Below are 15,351 nucleotides of genomic sequence, written 5' to 3' on the forward strand. Positions count from 1 at the left end.
GCCAAGACACATTAGCCAAGACACATTAGCCAAGACACATTAGCCAAGACACTTTAGCCAAGACACATTAGCCAAGACACATTAGCCACGACACATTAGCCAAGACACCTTAGCCAAGACACCTTAGCCAAGACACATTAGCCAAGACACCTTAGCCAAGACACATTAGCCAAGACACATTAGCCAAGACACATTAGCCAAGACACATTAGCCAAGACACTTTAGCCAAGACACATTAGCCAAGACACATTAAACACGACACATTAGCCAAGACACCTTAGCCAAGACACATTAGCCAAGACACATTAGCCAAGACACCTTAGCCGAGACACATTAGCCAAGACACATTAGCCAAGACACATTAGCCAAGACACCTTAGCCAAGACACCTTAGCCAAGACACCTTAGCCAAGACACATTAGCCAAGACACCTTAGCCAAGACACCTTAGCCAAGACACATTAGCCAAGACACATAAGCTTAGACACCTTAGCCAAGACACATTAGCCCAGACACATTAGCCGAGACACCTTAGCCAAGACACATTAGCCAAGACACATTAGCCAAAACACTTTAGCCAAGACACATTAGCCAAGACACATTAGCCACGACACATTAGCCAAGACACATTAGCCAAGACACCTTAGCCAAGACACATTAGCCAAGACACATTAGCCACGACATATTAGCCAAGACACCTTAGCCAAGACACATTAGCCAAGACACATTAGCCAAGACACATTAGCCAAGACACATTAGCCAAGACACATTAGCCAAGACACTTTAGCCAAGACACATTAGCCAAGACACATTAGCCACGACAGATTAGCCACGACACATTAGCCAAGACACCTTAGCCAAGACACATTAGCCAAGACACATTAGCCAAGACACCTTAGCCGAGACACATTAGCCAAGACACCTTAGCCAAGACACATTAGCCGAGACACATTAGCCCAGACACCTTAGCCAAGACACCTTAGCCAAGACACCTTAGCCAAGACACATTAGCCAAGACACCTTAGCCAAGACACATTAGCCAAGACACATTAGCCAAGACACTTTAGCCAAGACACATTAGCCAAGACACATTAGCCAAGACACATTAGCCAAGACACCTTAGCCGAGACACATTAGCAAAGACACATTAGCCAAGACACATTAGCCACGACACATTAGCCAAGACACCTTAGCCAAGACACATTAGCCAAGACACATTAGCCAAGACACCTTAGCCGAGACACATTAGCCAAGACACCTTAGCCAAGACACCTTAGCCAAGACACATTAGCCAAGACACATTAGCCAAGACACCTTAGCCAAGACACATTAGCCAAGACACATTAGCCTAGACACCTTAGCCGAGACACCTTAGCCAAGACACATTAGCCAAGACACCTAAGCCAAGACACCTTAGCCATGACACATTAGCCAAGACACCTTAGCCAAGACACATTAGCCAAGACACCTTAGCCAAGACACATTAGCCGAGACACATTAGCCGAGACACATTAGCCGAGACACCTTAGCCAAGACACCTTAGCCAAGACACCTTAGCCAAGACACATAAGCCAAGACACCTTTGCCAAGACACCTTAGCCAAGACACATTAGCCAAGACACCTTAGCCAAGACACATTAGCCAAGACACATTAGCCAAGACACATTAGCCAAGACACATTAGCCGAGACACATTAGCCAAGACACCTTAGCCGAGACACATTAGCCAAGACACATTAGCCAAGACACTTTAGCCAAGACACATTAGCCAAGACACATTAGCCACCACACATTAGCCAAGACACCTTAGCCAAGACAACTTAGCCAAGACACATTAGCCAAGACACCTTAGCCGAGACACATTAGCCAAGACACATTAGCCAAGACACATTAGCCAAGACACATTAGCCAGGACACCTTAGCCAAGACACATTAGCCAAGAAACCTTAGCCAAGACACTTTAGCCAAGACACATTAGCCAAGACACATAAGCCAAGACACTTTAGCCAAGACACATTAGCCAAGACACATTAGCCTAGACACCTTAGCCAAGACACCTTAGCCAAGACACCTTAGCCAAGACACATTAGCCGAGACACATTAGCCAAGACACCTTAGCCAAGACACATTAGCCAAGACACATTAGCCAAGACACCTTAGCCAAGACACATTAGCCAAGACACCTTAGCCAAGACACATTAGCCAAGACACCTTAGCCAAGACACATTAGCCAAGACACCTTAGCCGAGACACATTAGCCAAGACACCTTAGCCAAGACACATTAGCCAAGACACATTAGCCAAGACACCTTAGCCAAGACACATTAGCCAAGACACCTTAGCCAAGACACATAAGCCAAGACACATTAGCCAAGACACTTTAGCCAAGACACCTTAGCCGAGACACATTAGCCAAGACACATTAGCCCAGACACATTAGCCAAGACACCTTAGCCAAGACACATTAGCCAAGACACCTTAGCCAAGACACATTAGCCAAGACACCTTAGCCAAGACACATTAGCCAAGACACCTTAGCCGAGACACATTAGCCAAGACACCTTAGCCAAGACACATTAGCCAAGACACATTAGCCAAGACACCTTAGCCAAGACACATTAGCCAAGACACCTTAGCCAAGACACATAAGCCAAGACACATTAGCCAAGACACTTTAGCCAAGACACCTTAGCCGAGACACATTAGCCAAGACACATTAGCTAAGACACCTTAGCCAAGACACATTAGCCAAGACACATTAGCCAAGACACCTTAGCCGAGACACATTAGCAAAGACACATTAGCCAAGACACATTAGCCAAGACACCTTAGCCAAGACACATTAGCCAAGACACCTTAGCCAAGACACATTAGCCAAGACACCTTAGCCAAGACACATAAGCCAAGACACCTTAGCCAAGACACATTAGCCGAGACACATTAGCCCAGACACCTTAGCCAAGACACATTAGCCTAAACACCTTAGCCAAGACACCTTAGCCAAGACACCTTAGCCAAGACACATTAGCCGAGACACATTAGCCAAGACACCTTAGCCAAGACACATTAGCCAAGACACATAAGCCAAGACACCTTAGCCAAGACACCTTAGCCAAGACACCTTAGCCAAGACACATTAGCCAAGACACCTTAGCCAAGACACCTTAGCCAAGACACCTTAGCCAAGACACATTAGCCAAGACACCTTAGCCAAGACACCTTAGCCAAGACACATTAGCCAAGACACATTAGCCGAGACACATTAGCCAAGACACCTTAGCCAAGACACATAAGCCAAGACACATTAGCCAAGACACCTTAGCCAAGACACATTAGCCAAGACACCTTAGCCAAGACACCTTAGCCAAGACACATTAGCCAAGACACATTAGCCAAGACACATTAGCCAAGACACCTTAGCCAAGACACATTAGCCAAGACACCTTAGCCGAGACACATTAGCCAAGACACCTTAGCCGAGAAACATTAGCCAAGACACCTTAGCCAAGACACCTTAGCTAAGACACATTAGCTAAGACACCTTAGCCAAGACACATTAGCCAAGACACATTAGCCAAGACACCTTAGCCGAGACACATTAGCAAAGACACATTAGCCAAGACACATTAGCCAAGACACCTTAGCCAAGACACCTTAGCTAAGACACATTAGCCAAGACACCTTAGCCAAGACACCTTAGCCAAGACACATTAGCCGAGACACATTAGCCCAGACACCTTAGCCAAGACACATTAGCCAAGACACATTAGCCAAGACACATTAGCCAAGACACATTAGCCAAGACACATTAGCCAAGACACATTAGCCAAGACACATTAGCCAAGACACCTTAGCCAAGACACATTAGCCAAGACACTTTAGCCAAGACACATTAGCCAAGACACATTAGCCACGACACATTAGCCAAGACACCTTAGCCAAGACACCTTAGCCAAGACACATTAGCCAAGACACCTTAGCCAAGACACATTAGCCAAGACACATTAGCCAAGACACATTAGCCAAGACACATTAGCCAAGACACTTTAGCCAAGACACATTAGCCAAGACACATTAGCCACGACACATTAGCCAAGACACCTTAGCCAAGACACCTTAGCCAAGACACATTAGCCAAGACACCTTAGCCAAGACACATTAGCCAAGACACATTAGCCAAGACACATTAGCCAAGACACATTAGCCAAGACACTTTAGCCAAGACACATTAGCCAAGACACATTAAACACGACACATTAGCCAAGACACCTTAGCCAAGACACATTAGCCAAGACACATTAGCCAAGACACCTTAGCCGAGACACATTAGCCAAGACACATTAGCCAAGACACATTAGCCAAGACACCTTAGCCAAGACACCTTAGCCAAGACACCTTAGCCAAGACACATTAGCCAAGACACCTTAGCCAAGACACCTTAGCCAAGACACATTAGCCAAGACACATAAGCTTAGACACCTTAGCCAAGACACATTAGCCCAGACACATTAGCCGAGACACCTTAGCCAAGACACATTAGCCAAGACACATTAGCCAAAACACTTTAGCCAAGACACATTAGCCAAGACACATTAGCCACGACACATTAGCCAAGACACATTAGCCAAGACACCTTAGCCAAGACACATTAGCCAAGACACATTAGCCACGACATATTAGCCAAGACACCTTAGCCAAGACACATTAGCCAAGACACATTAGCCAAGACACATTAGCCAAGACACATTAGCCAAGACACATTAGCCAAGACACTTTAGCCAAGACACATTAGCCAAGACACATTAGCCACGACAGATTAGCCACGACACATTAGCCAAGACACCTTAGCCAAGACACATTAGCCAAGACACATTAGCCAAGACACCTTAGCCGAGACACATTAGCCAAGACACCTTAGCCAAGACACATTAGCCGAGACACATTAGCCCAGACACCTTAGCCAAGACACCTTAGCCAAGACACCTTAGCCAAGACACATTAGCCAAGACACCTTAGCCAAGACACATTAGCCAAGACACATTAGCCAAGACACTTTAGCCAAGACACATTAGCCAAGACACATTAGCCAAGACACATTAGCCAAGACACCTTAGCCGAGACACATTAGCAAAGACACATTAGCCAAGACACATTAGCCACGACACATTAGCCAAGACACCTTAGCCAAGACACATTAGCCAAGACACATTAGCCAAGACACCTTAGCCGAGACACATTAGCCAAGACACCTTAGCCAAGACACATTAGCCGAGACACATTAGCCCAGACACCTTAGCCAAGACACCTTAGCCAAGACACCTTAGCCAAGACACATTAGCCAAGACACCTTAGCCAAGACACATTAGCCCAGACTCCTTAGCCAAGACACCTTAGCCAAGACACATTAGCCAAGACACCTCAGCCAAGACACATTAGCCGAGACACATTAGCCAAGACACATTAGCCGAGACACATTAGCCAAGACACCTTAGCCAAGACACCTTAGCCAAGACACATTAGCCGAGACACATTAGCCCAGACACCTTAGCCAAGACACATTAGCCAAGACACATTAGCCAAGACACATTAGCCAAGACACATTAGCCAAGACACATTAGCCAAGACACATTAGCCAAGACACTTTAGCCAAGACACATTAGCCAAGACACATTAAACACGACACATTAGCCAAGACACCTTAGCCAAGACACATTAGCCAAGACACATTAGCCAAGACACCTTAGCCGAGACACATTAGCCAAGACACATTAGCCAAGACACATTAGCCAAGACACCTTAGCCAAGACACCTTAGCCAAGACACCTTAGCCAAGACACATTAGCCAAGACACCTTAGCCAAGACACCTTAGCCAAGACACATTAGCCAAGACACATAAGAAAAGACACCTTAGCCAAGACACATTAGCCCAGACACCTTAGCCAAGACACATTAGCCAAGACACATTAGCCAAGACACTTTAGCCAAGACACATTAGCCAAGACACCTTAGCCAAGACACATTAGCCAAGACACATTAGCCAAGACACATAAGCCAAGACACCTTAGCCAAGACACATTAGCCCAGACACCTTAGCCAAGACACATTAGCCAAGACACCTTAGCCAAGACACATTAGCCAAGACACATTAGCCAAGACACCTTAGCCGAAACACATTAGCCAAGACACATTAGCCAAGACACATTAGCCAAGACACCTTAGCCAAGACACCTTAGCCAAGACATCTTAGCCAAGACACCTTAGCCAAGACACCTTAGCCAAGACACATTAGCCAAGACACCTTAACCGAGACACATTAGCCAAGACACATTAGCCAAGACACATTAGCCACGACAGATTAGCCACGACACATTAGCCAAGACACCTTAGCCAAGACACATTAGCCAAGACACATTAGCCAAGACACCTTAGCCGAGACACATTAGCCAAGACACCTTAGCCAAGACACCTTAGCCAAGACACATTAGCCAAGACACATTAGCCAAGACACCTTAGCCAAGACACCTTAGCCAAGACACCTTAGCCAAGACACCTTAGCCAAGACACCTTAGCCGAGACACATTAGCCAAGACACATTAGCCACGACACATTAGCCAAGACACCTTAGCCAAGACACATAAGCCAAGACACCTTAGCCAAGACACATTAGCCCAGACACCTTAGCCAAGACACATTAGCCAAGACACCTTAGCCTAGACACCTTAGCCAAGACACATTAGCCAAGACACCTTAGCCAAGACACATTAGCCAAGACACATTAGCCAAGACACATTAGCCAAGACACATTAGAAAAGACACATTAGCCAAGACACTTTAGCCAAGACACCTTAGCCGAGACACCTTAGCCAAGACACCTTAGCCAAGACACCTTAGCCAAGACACCTTAGCCGAGACACCTTAGCCATGACACCTTAGCCAAGACACATTAGCCAAGACACCTTAGCCGAGACACATTAGCCAAGACACCTTAGCCAAGACACCTTAGCCAAGACACCTTAGCCAAGACACCTTAGCCAAGACACTTTAGCCAGGACACCTTAGCCAAGACACATTAGCCAAGACACTTTAGCCAAGACACCTTAGCCAAGACACCTTAGCCAAGACACATTAGCCAAGACACCTTAGCCAAAACACCTTAGCCAAGACACCTTAGCCAAGACACTTTAGCCAAGACACCTTAGCCAAGACACCTTAGCCAAGACACATTAGCCAAGACACATTAGCCAAGACACCTTAGCCGAGACACATTAGCCAAGACACATTAGCCAAGACACCTTAGCCAAGACACCTTAGCCAAGACACCTTAGCCAAGACATCTTAGCCAAGACACCTTAGCCAAGACACCTTAGCCAAGACACATTAGCCAAGACACCTTAACCGAGACACATTAGCCAAGACACATTAGCCAAGACACATTAGCCACGACAGATTAGCCACGACACATTAGCCAAGACACCTTAGCCAAGACACATTAGCCAAGACACATTAGCCAAGACACCTTAGCCGAGACACATTAGCCAAGACACCTTAGCCAAGACACATTAGCCGAGACACATTAGCCAAGACACCTTAGCCAAGACACCTTAGCCAAGACACCTTAGCCAAGACACATTAGCCAAGACACCTTAGCCAAGACACATTAGCCAAGACACATTAGCCAAGACACTTTAGCCAAGACACATTAGCCAAGACACATTAGCCAAGACACATTAGCCAAGACACCTTAGCCGAGACACATTAGCAAAGACACATTAGCCAAGACACATTAGCCACGACACATTAGCCAAGACACCTTAGCCAAGACACATTAGCCAAGACACATTAGCCAAGACACATTAGCCAAGCCACATTAGCCGAGACACATTAGCCCAGACACCTTAGCCAAGACACCTTAGCCAAGACACCTTAGCCAAGACACATTAGCCAAGACACATTAGCCAAGACACCTTAGCCAAGACACCTTAGCCAAGACACCTTAGCCAAGACACATTAGCCAAGACACATTAGCCAAGACACCTTAGCCAAGACACATTAGCCCAGACTCCTTAGCCAAGACACCTTAGCCAAGACACATTAGCCAAGACACCTCAGCCAAGACACATTAGCCGAGACACATTAGCCAAGACACATTAGCCGAGACACATTAGCCAAGACACCTTAGCCAAGACACCTTAGCCAAGACACATTAGCCGAGACACATTAGCCCAGACACCTTAGCCAAGACACATTAGCCAAGACACATTAGCCAAGACACATTAGCCAAGACACATTAGCCAAGACACATTAGCCAAGACACATTAGCCAAGACACTTTAGCCAAGACACATTAGCCAAGACACATTAAACACGACACATTAGCCAAGACACCTTAGCCAAGACACATTAGCCAAGACACATTAGCCAAGACACCTTAGCCGAGACACATTATCCAAGACACATTAGCCAAGACACATTAGCCAAGACACCTTAGCCAAGACACCTTAGCCAAGACATTTTAGCCAAGACACATTAGCCAAGACACCTTAGCCAAGACACCTTAGCCAAGACACATTAGCCAAGACACATAAGCCAAGACACCTTAGCCAAGACACATTAGCCGAGACACCTTAGCCAAGACACCTTAGCCAAGACACCTTAGCCAAGACACATTAGCCAAGACACATTAGCCAAGACACCTTAGCCGAGACACATTAGCCAAGACACCTTAGCCAAGACACATTAGCCAAGACACTTTAGCCAAGACACATTAGCCAAGACACCTTAGCCAAGACACCTTAGCCAAGACACATTAGCCAAGACACATTAGCCAAGACACCTTAGCCAAGACACATTAGCCAAGACACCTTAGCCAAGACACATTAGCCAAGACACATTAGCCAAGACACCTTAGCCAAGACACCTTAGCCAAGACACCTTAGCCAAGACACCTTAGCCAAGACACCTTAGCCAAGACACCTTAGCCAAGACACCTTAGCCAAGACACATTAGCCAAGACACCTTAGCCGAGACACATTAGCCAAGACACCTTAGCGAAGACACTTTAGCCGAGACACTTAAGCCAAGACACCTTAGCCAAGACACTTTAGCCAAGACACCTTAGCCAAGACACATTAGCCAAGACACTTTAGCCAAGACACCTTAGCCAAGACACCTTAGCCAAGACACATTAGCCAAGACACTTTAGCCAAGACACCTTAGCCAAGACACCTTAGCCAAGACACATTAGCCAAGACACTTTAGCCAAGACACCTTAGCCAAGACACCTTAGCCAAGACACCTTAGCCAAGACACATTAGCCAAGACACATTAACTGAGACACATTAGCCAAGACACTTTAGCCAAGACACTTTAGCCAAGATACATTAGCCAAGACACCTTAGCCGAGACACATTAGCCAAGACACCTTAGCCAAGACACCTTAGCCAAGACACCTTAGCCAAGACACCTTAGCCAAGACACCTTAGCCAAGACACATTAGCCAAGACACCTTAGCCGAGACACATTAGCCAAGACACTTTAGCCAAGACACCTTAGCCGAGAAACATTAGCCAAGACACCTTAGCCAAGACACCTTAGCCAAGACACCTTAGCCAAGACACATTAGCCAAGACACCTTAGCCACGACACCTTAGCCAAGACACCTTAGCCAAGACACCTTAGCCAAGACACCTTAGCCAAGACACCTTAGCCAAGACACATTAGCCAAGACACCTTAACCGAGACACATTAGCCAAGACACATTAGCCAAGACACCTTAGCCAAGACACGTTAGCCAAGACACGTTAGCCAAGACACCTTAGAGAAGACACATTAGCCAAGACACATTAGCCAAGACACATTAGCCAAGACACCTTAGCCAAGACACCTTAGCCAAGACACATTAGCCGAGACACATTAGCCGAGACACATTAGCCAAGACACCTTAGCCGAGACTCATTAGCCAAGACACCTTAGCCAAGACACCTTCGCCAAGACACCTTAGCCAAGACACCTTAGCCAAGACACCTTAGCCAAGACACCTTAGCCAAGACACCTTAGCCAAGACACATTAGCCAAGACACATTAGCCGAGACACCTTAGCCAAGACACCTTAGCCAAGACACCTTAGCCAAGACACATTAGCCAAGACACCTTAGCCAAGACACATTAGCCAAGACACCTTAGCCAAGACACCTTAGCCAAGACACCTTAGCCAAGACACCTTAGCCAAGACACCTTAGCCAAGACACCTTAGCCAAGACACCTTAGCCAAGACACCTTAGCCAAGACACCTTAGCCAAGACACATTAGCCAAGACACCTTAGCCAAGACACCTTAGCCAAGACACCTTAGCCAAAACACCTTAGCCAAGACACCTTAGCCAAGACACCTTAGCCAAGACACCTTAGCCAAGACACCTTAGCCAAGACACCTTAGCCAAGACACCTTAGCCAAGACACATTAGCCGAGACACCTTAGCCAAGACACATTAGCCGAGACACATTAGCCAAGACACCTTAGCCAAGACACATTAGCCGAGACACATTAGCCAAGACACCTTAGCCAAGACACCTTAGCCAAGACACCTTAGCCAAGACACCTTAGCCAAGACACCTTAGCCAAGACACCTTAGCCAAGACACATTAGCCGAGACACCTTAGCCAAGACACATTAGCCGAGACACCTTAGCCAAGACACCTTAGCCAAGACACATTAGCCAAGACACCTTAGCCGAGACAAATTAGCCAAGACACCTTAGCCAAGACACCTTAGCCAAGACACATTAGCCAAGACACCTTAGCCGAGACACCTTAGCCAAGACACCTTAGCCAAGACACCTTAGCCAAGACACCTTAGCCAAGACACATTAGCCAAGACACCTTAGCCGAGACACATTAGCCAAGACACATTAGCCAAGACACCTTAGCCAAGACACCTTAGCCAAGACACCTTAGCCAAGACACCTTAGCCAAGACACCTTAGCCAAGACACCTTAGCCAAGACACCTTAGCCAAGACACCTTAGCCAAGACACCTTAGCCAAGACACCTTAGCCAAGACACATTAGCCGAGACACCTTAGCCAAGACACATTAGCCGAGACACATTAGCCAAGACACCTTAGCCAAGACACATTAGCCGAGACACATTAGCCAAGACACCTTAGCCAAGACACCTTAGCCAAGACACCTTAGCCAAGACATCTTAGCCAAGACACCTTAGCCAAGACACATTAGCCAAGACACCTTAGCCGAGACACATTAGCCAAGACACCTTAGCCAAGACACCTTAGCCAAGACACCTTAGCCAAGACACCTTAGCCGAGACACATTAGCCAAGACACTTTAGCCAAGACACCTTAGCCAAGACACTTTGGCCGAGACACATTAGCCAAGACACCTTAGCCAAGACACCTTAGCCAAGACACCTTAGCCAAGACACCTTAGCCAAGACACCTTAGCCAAGACACCTTAGCCAAGACACATTAGCCAAGACACCTTAGCCGAGACAAATTAGCCAAGACACCTTAGCCAAGACACCTTAGCCAAGACACATTAGCCAAGACACCTTAGCCGAGACACCTTAGCCAAGACACCTTAGCCAAGACACTTTAGCCAAGACACCTTAGCCAAGACACCTTAGCCGAGACACATTAGCCAAGACACCTTAGCCGAGACACATTAGCCAAGACACATTAGCCAAGACACCTTAGCCAAGACACGTTAGCCAAGACACCTTAGCCAAGACACCTTAGCCAAGACACCTTAGCCAAGACACATTAGCCAAGACACATTAGCCAAGACACATTAGCCAAGACACATTAGCCAAGACACCTTAGCCAAGACACCTTATTCGAGACACATTAGCCAAGACACCTAAGCCAAGACACTTTAGCCAAGACACTTTAGCCAAGACACCTTAGCCAAGACACCTTAGCCAAGACACCTTAGCCAAGACACCTTAGCCAAGACACCTTAGCCAAGACACATTAGCCAAGACACCTTAGCCAAGACACCTTAGCCAAGACACCTTAGCCAAGACACCTTAGCCAAGACACCTTAGCCAAGACACCTTAGCCAAGACACCTTAGCCAAGACACCTTAGCCAAGACACCTTAGCCGAGACACCTTAGCCAAGACACCTTAGCCAAGACACATTAGCCAAGACACCTTAGCCAAGACACCTTAGCCAAGACACCTTAGCCAAGACACCTTAGCCAAGACACATTAGCCAAGACACCTTAGCCAAGACACCTGAGCCAAGACACATTAGCCAAGACACCTTAGCCAAGACACCTTAGCCGAGACACATTAGCCAAGACACCTTAGCCAAGACACATTAGCCAAGACACATTAGCCAAGACACATTAGCCAAGACACCTTAGCCAAGACACCTTAGCCAAGACACCTTAGCCAAGACACATAAGCCAAGACACCTTAGCCAAGACACATTAGCCAAGACACTTTAGCCAAGACACATTAGCCAAGACACATTAGCCAAGACACCTTAGCCAAGACACCTTAGCCAAGACACCTTAGCCAAGACACCTTAGCCAAGACACATTAGCCAAGACACCTTAGCCAAGACACCTTAGCCAAGACACCTTAGCCAAGACACCTTAGCCAAGACACCTTAGCCAAGACACCTTAGCCAAGACACCTTAGCCAAGACACATTAGCCAAGACACCTTAGCCGAGACACATTAGCCAAGACACCTTAGCCAAGACACCTTAGCCAAGACACCTTAGCCAAGACACATTAGCCAAGACACCTTAGCCAAGACACTTTAGCCGAGACACATTAGCCAAGACACCTTAGCCAAGACACCTTAGCCGAGACACATTAGCCAAGACACCTTAGCCAAGACACCTTAGCCAAGACACATTAGCCAAGACACCTTAGCCAAGACACCTTAGCCAAGACACCTTAGCCAAGACACCTTAGCCAAGACACCTTAGCCAAGACACCTTAGCCAAGACACCTTAGCCAAGACACATTAGCCAAGACACCTTAGCCGAGACACATTAGCCAAGACACATTAGCCAAGACACCTTAGCCAAGACACCTTGGCCAAGACACCTTAGCCAAGACACCTTAGCCAAGACACATTAGCCGAGACACCTTAGCCAAGACACATTAGCCGAGACACATTAGCCAAGACACCTTAGCCAAGACACATTAGCCGAGACACATTAGCCAAGACACCTTAGCCAAGACACCTTAGCCAAGACACCTTAGCCAAGACACCTTAGCCAAGACACCTTAGCCAAGACACCTTAGCCAAGACACCTTAGCCAAGACATCTTAGCCAAGACACATTAGCCAAGACACATTAGCCAAGACACATTAGCCAAGACACATTAGCCAAGACACCTTAGCCAAGACACCTTAGCCAAGACACATTAGCCAAGACACTTTAGCCAAGACACCTTAGCCAAGACACTTTGGCCAAGACACCTTAGCCAAGACACATTAGCCAAACACATTAGCCAAGACACATTAGCCAAGACACCTTAGCCAAGACACCTTAGCCAAGACACCTTAGCCAAGACACCTTAGCCAAGACACATTAGCCAAGACACATTAGCCGAGACACATTAGCCAAGACACCTTAGCCAAGACACCTTAGCCAAGACACCTTAGCCAAGACACCTTAGCCAAGACACCTTAGCTAAGACACATTAGCCGAGACACATTAGCCAAGACACATTAGCCAAGACACCTTAGCCAAGACACCTTAGCCAAGACACCTTAGCCAAGACACATTAGCCAAGACACCTTAGCCAAGACACCTTAGCCAAGACACCTTAGCCAAGACACATTAGCCAAGACACCTTAGCCGAGACACATTAGCCAAGACACCTTAGCGAAGACACTTTAGCCGAGACACTTAAGCCAAGACACCTTAGCCGAGACACCTTAGCCAAGACACATTAGCCAAGACACCTTAGCCAAGACACCTTAGCCAAGACACCTTAGCCAAGACACATTAGCCAAGACACCTTAGCCAAGACACCTTAGCCAAGACACCTTAGCCAAGACACCTTAGCCAAGACACCTTAGCCAAGACACATTAGCCAAGACACATTAGCCGAGACACCTTAGCCAAGACACCTTAGCCAAGACACCTTAGCCAAGACACATTAGCCAAGACACTTTAGCCAAGACACCTTAGCCGAGACACCTTAGCCGAGACACATTAGCCAAGACACCTTAGCCAAGACACCTTAACCAAGACACCTTAGCCAAGACACCTTAGCCAAGACACCTTAGCCAAGACACATTAGCCAAGACACCTTAGCCAAGACACCTTAGCTAAGACACATTAGCCGAGACACATTAGCCAAGACACATTAGCCAAGACACCTTAGCCAAGACACCTTAGCCAAGACACCTTAGCCAAGACACCTTAGCCAAGACACCTTAGCCAAGACACATTAGCCAAGACACCTTAGCCGAGACACATTAGCCAAGACACCTTAGCCAAGACACCTAAGCCAAGACACCTTAGCCAAGACACCTTAGCCAAGACACCTTAGCCAAGACACATTAGCCAAGACACATTAGCCGAGACACCTTAGCCAAGACACCTTAGCCAAGACACCTTAGCCAAGACACATTAGCCAAGACACATTAGCCAAGACACCTTAGCCGAGACACATTAGCCAAGACACCTTAGCCAAGACACATTAGCCAAGACACCTTATCCAAGACACCTTAGCTAAGACACATTAGCCGAGACACATTAGCCAAGACACATTAGCCAAGACACCTTAGCCAAGACACCTTAGCCAAGACACCTTAGCCAAGACACCTTAGCCAAGACACTTTAGCCAAGACACATTAGCCAAGACACCTTAGCCAAGACACATTAGCCAAGACACATTAGCCAAGACACCTTAGAGAAGACACATTAGCCAAGACACATTAGCCAAGACACCTTAGCCAAGACACCTTAGCCAAGACACCTTAGCCAAGACACCTTAGCCATGACACATTAGCCAAGACACCTTAGCCGAGACACATTAGCCAAGACACCTAAGCGAAGACACTTTAGACGAGACACTTAAGCCAAGACACCTTAGCCGAGACACCTTAGCCAAGACACATTAGCCAAGACACCTTAGCCAAGACACCTTAGCCAAGACACCTTAGCCAAGACACATTAGCCAAGACACCTTAGCCAAGACACCTTAGCCAAGACACCTTAGCCAAGACACCTTAGCCAAGACACCTTAGCCAAGACACCTTAGCCGAGACACATTAGCCAAGACACCTTAGCGAAGACACTTTAGCCGAGACACTTAAGCCAAGACACCTTAGCCGAGACACCTTAGCCAAGACACCTTAGCCAAGAC

General features: G+C 47.1%; 1 long non-coding RNA gene across 1 annotated transcript in view; it reads right to left on the reverse strand.

Annotated features, from left to right (window-relative positions):
* LOC125774466 (uncharacterized) overlaps positions 1-14,704 on the reverse strand; it is a 78,355-nt gene extending 63,651 nt beyond the window's left edge. Inside the window, exons 1-3 of the long non-coding RNA XR_007420926.1 lie at positions 14,486-14,704; positions 11,155-11,868; positions 1,467-1,704 (exon numbers count right to left, since the gene is read on the reverse strand). This is a non-coding gene — a long non-coding RNA (uncharacterized LOC125774466). The remainder of the gene's footprint in view (positions 1-1,466; positions 1,705-11,154; positions 11,869-14,485) is intronic.
* Between the last annotated feature and the right edge of the window lie 647 nt (positions 14,705-15,351).

This window comes from Anopheles funestus, unplaced genomic scaffold (genome assembly GCF_943734845.2).
Source record: "Anopheles funestus unplaced genomic scaffold, idAnoFuneDA-416_04 scaffold_10_ctg1, whole genome shotgun sequence".
NCBI classification, from domain to species: Eukaryota; Metazoa; Arthropoda; class Insecta; order Diptera; family Culicidae; genus Anopheles; species Anopheles funestus.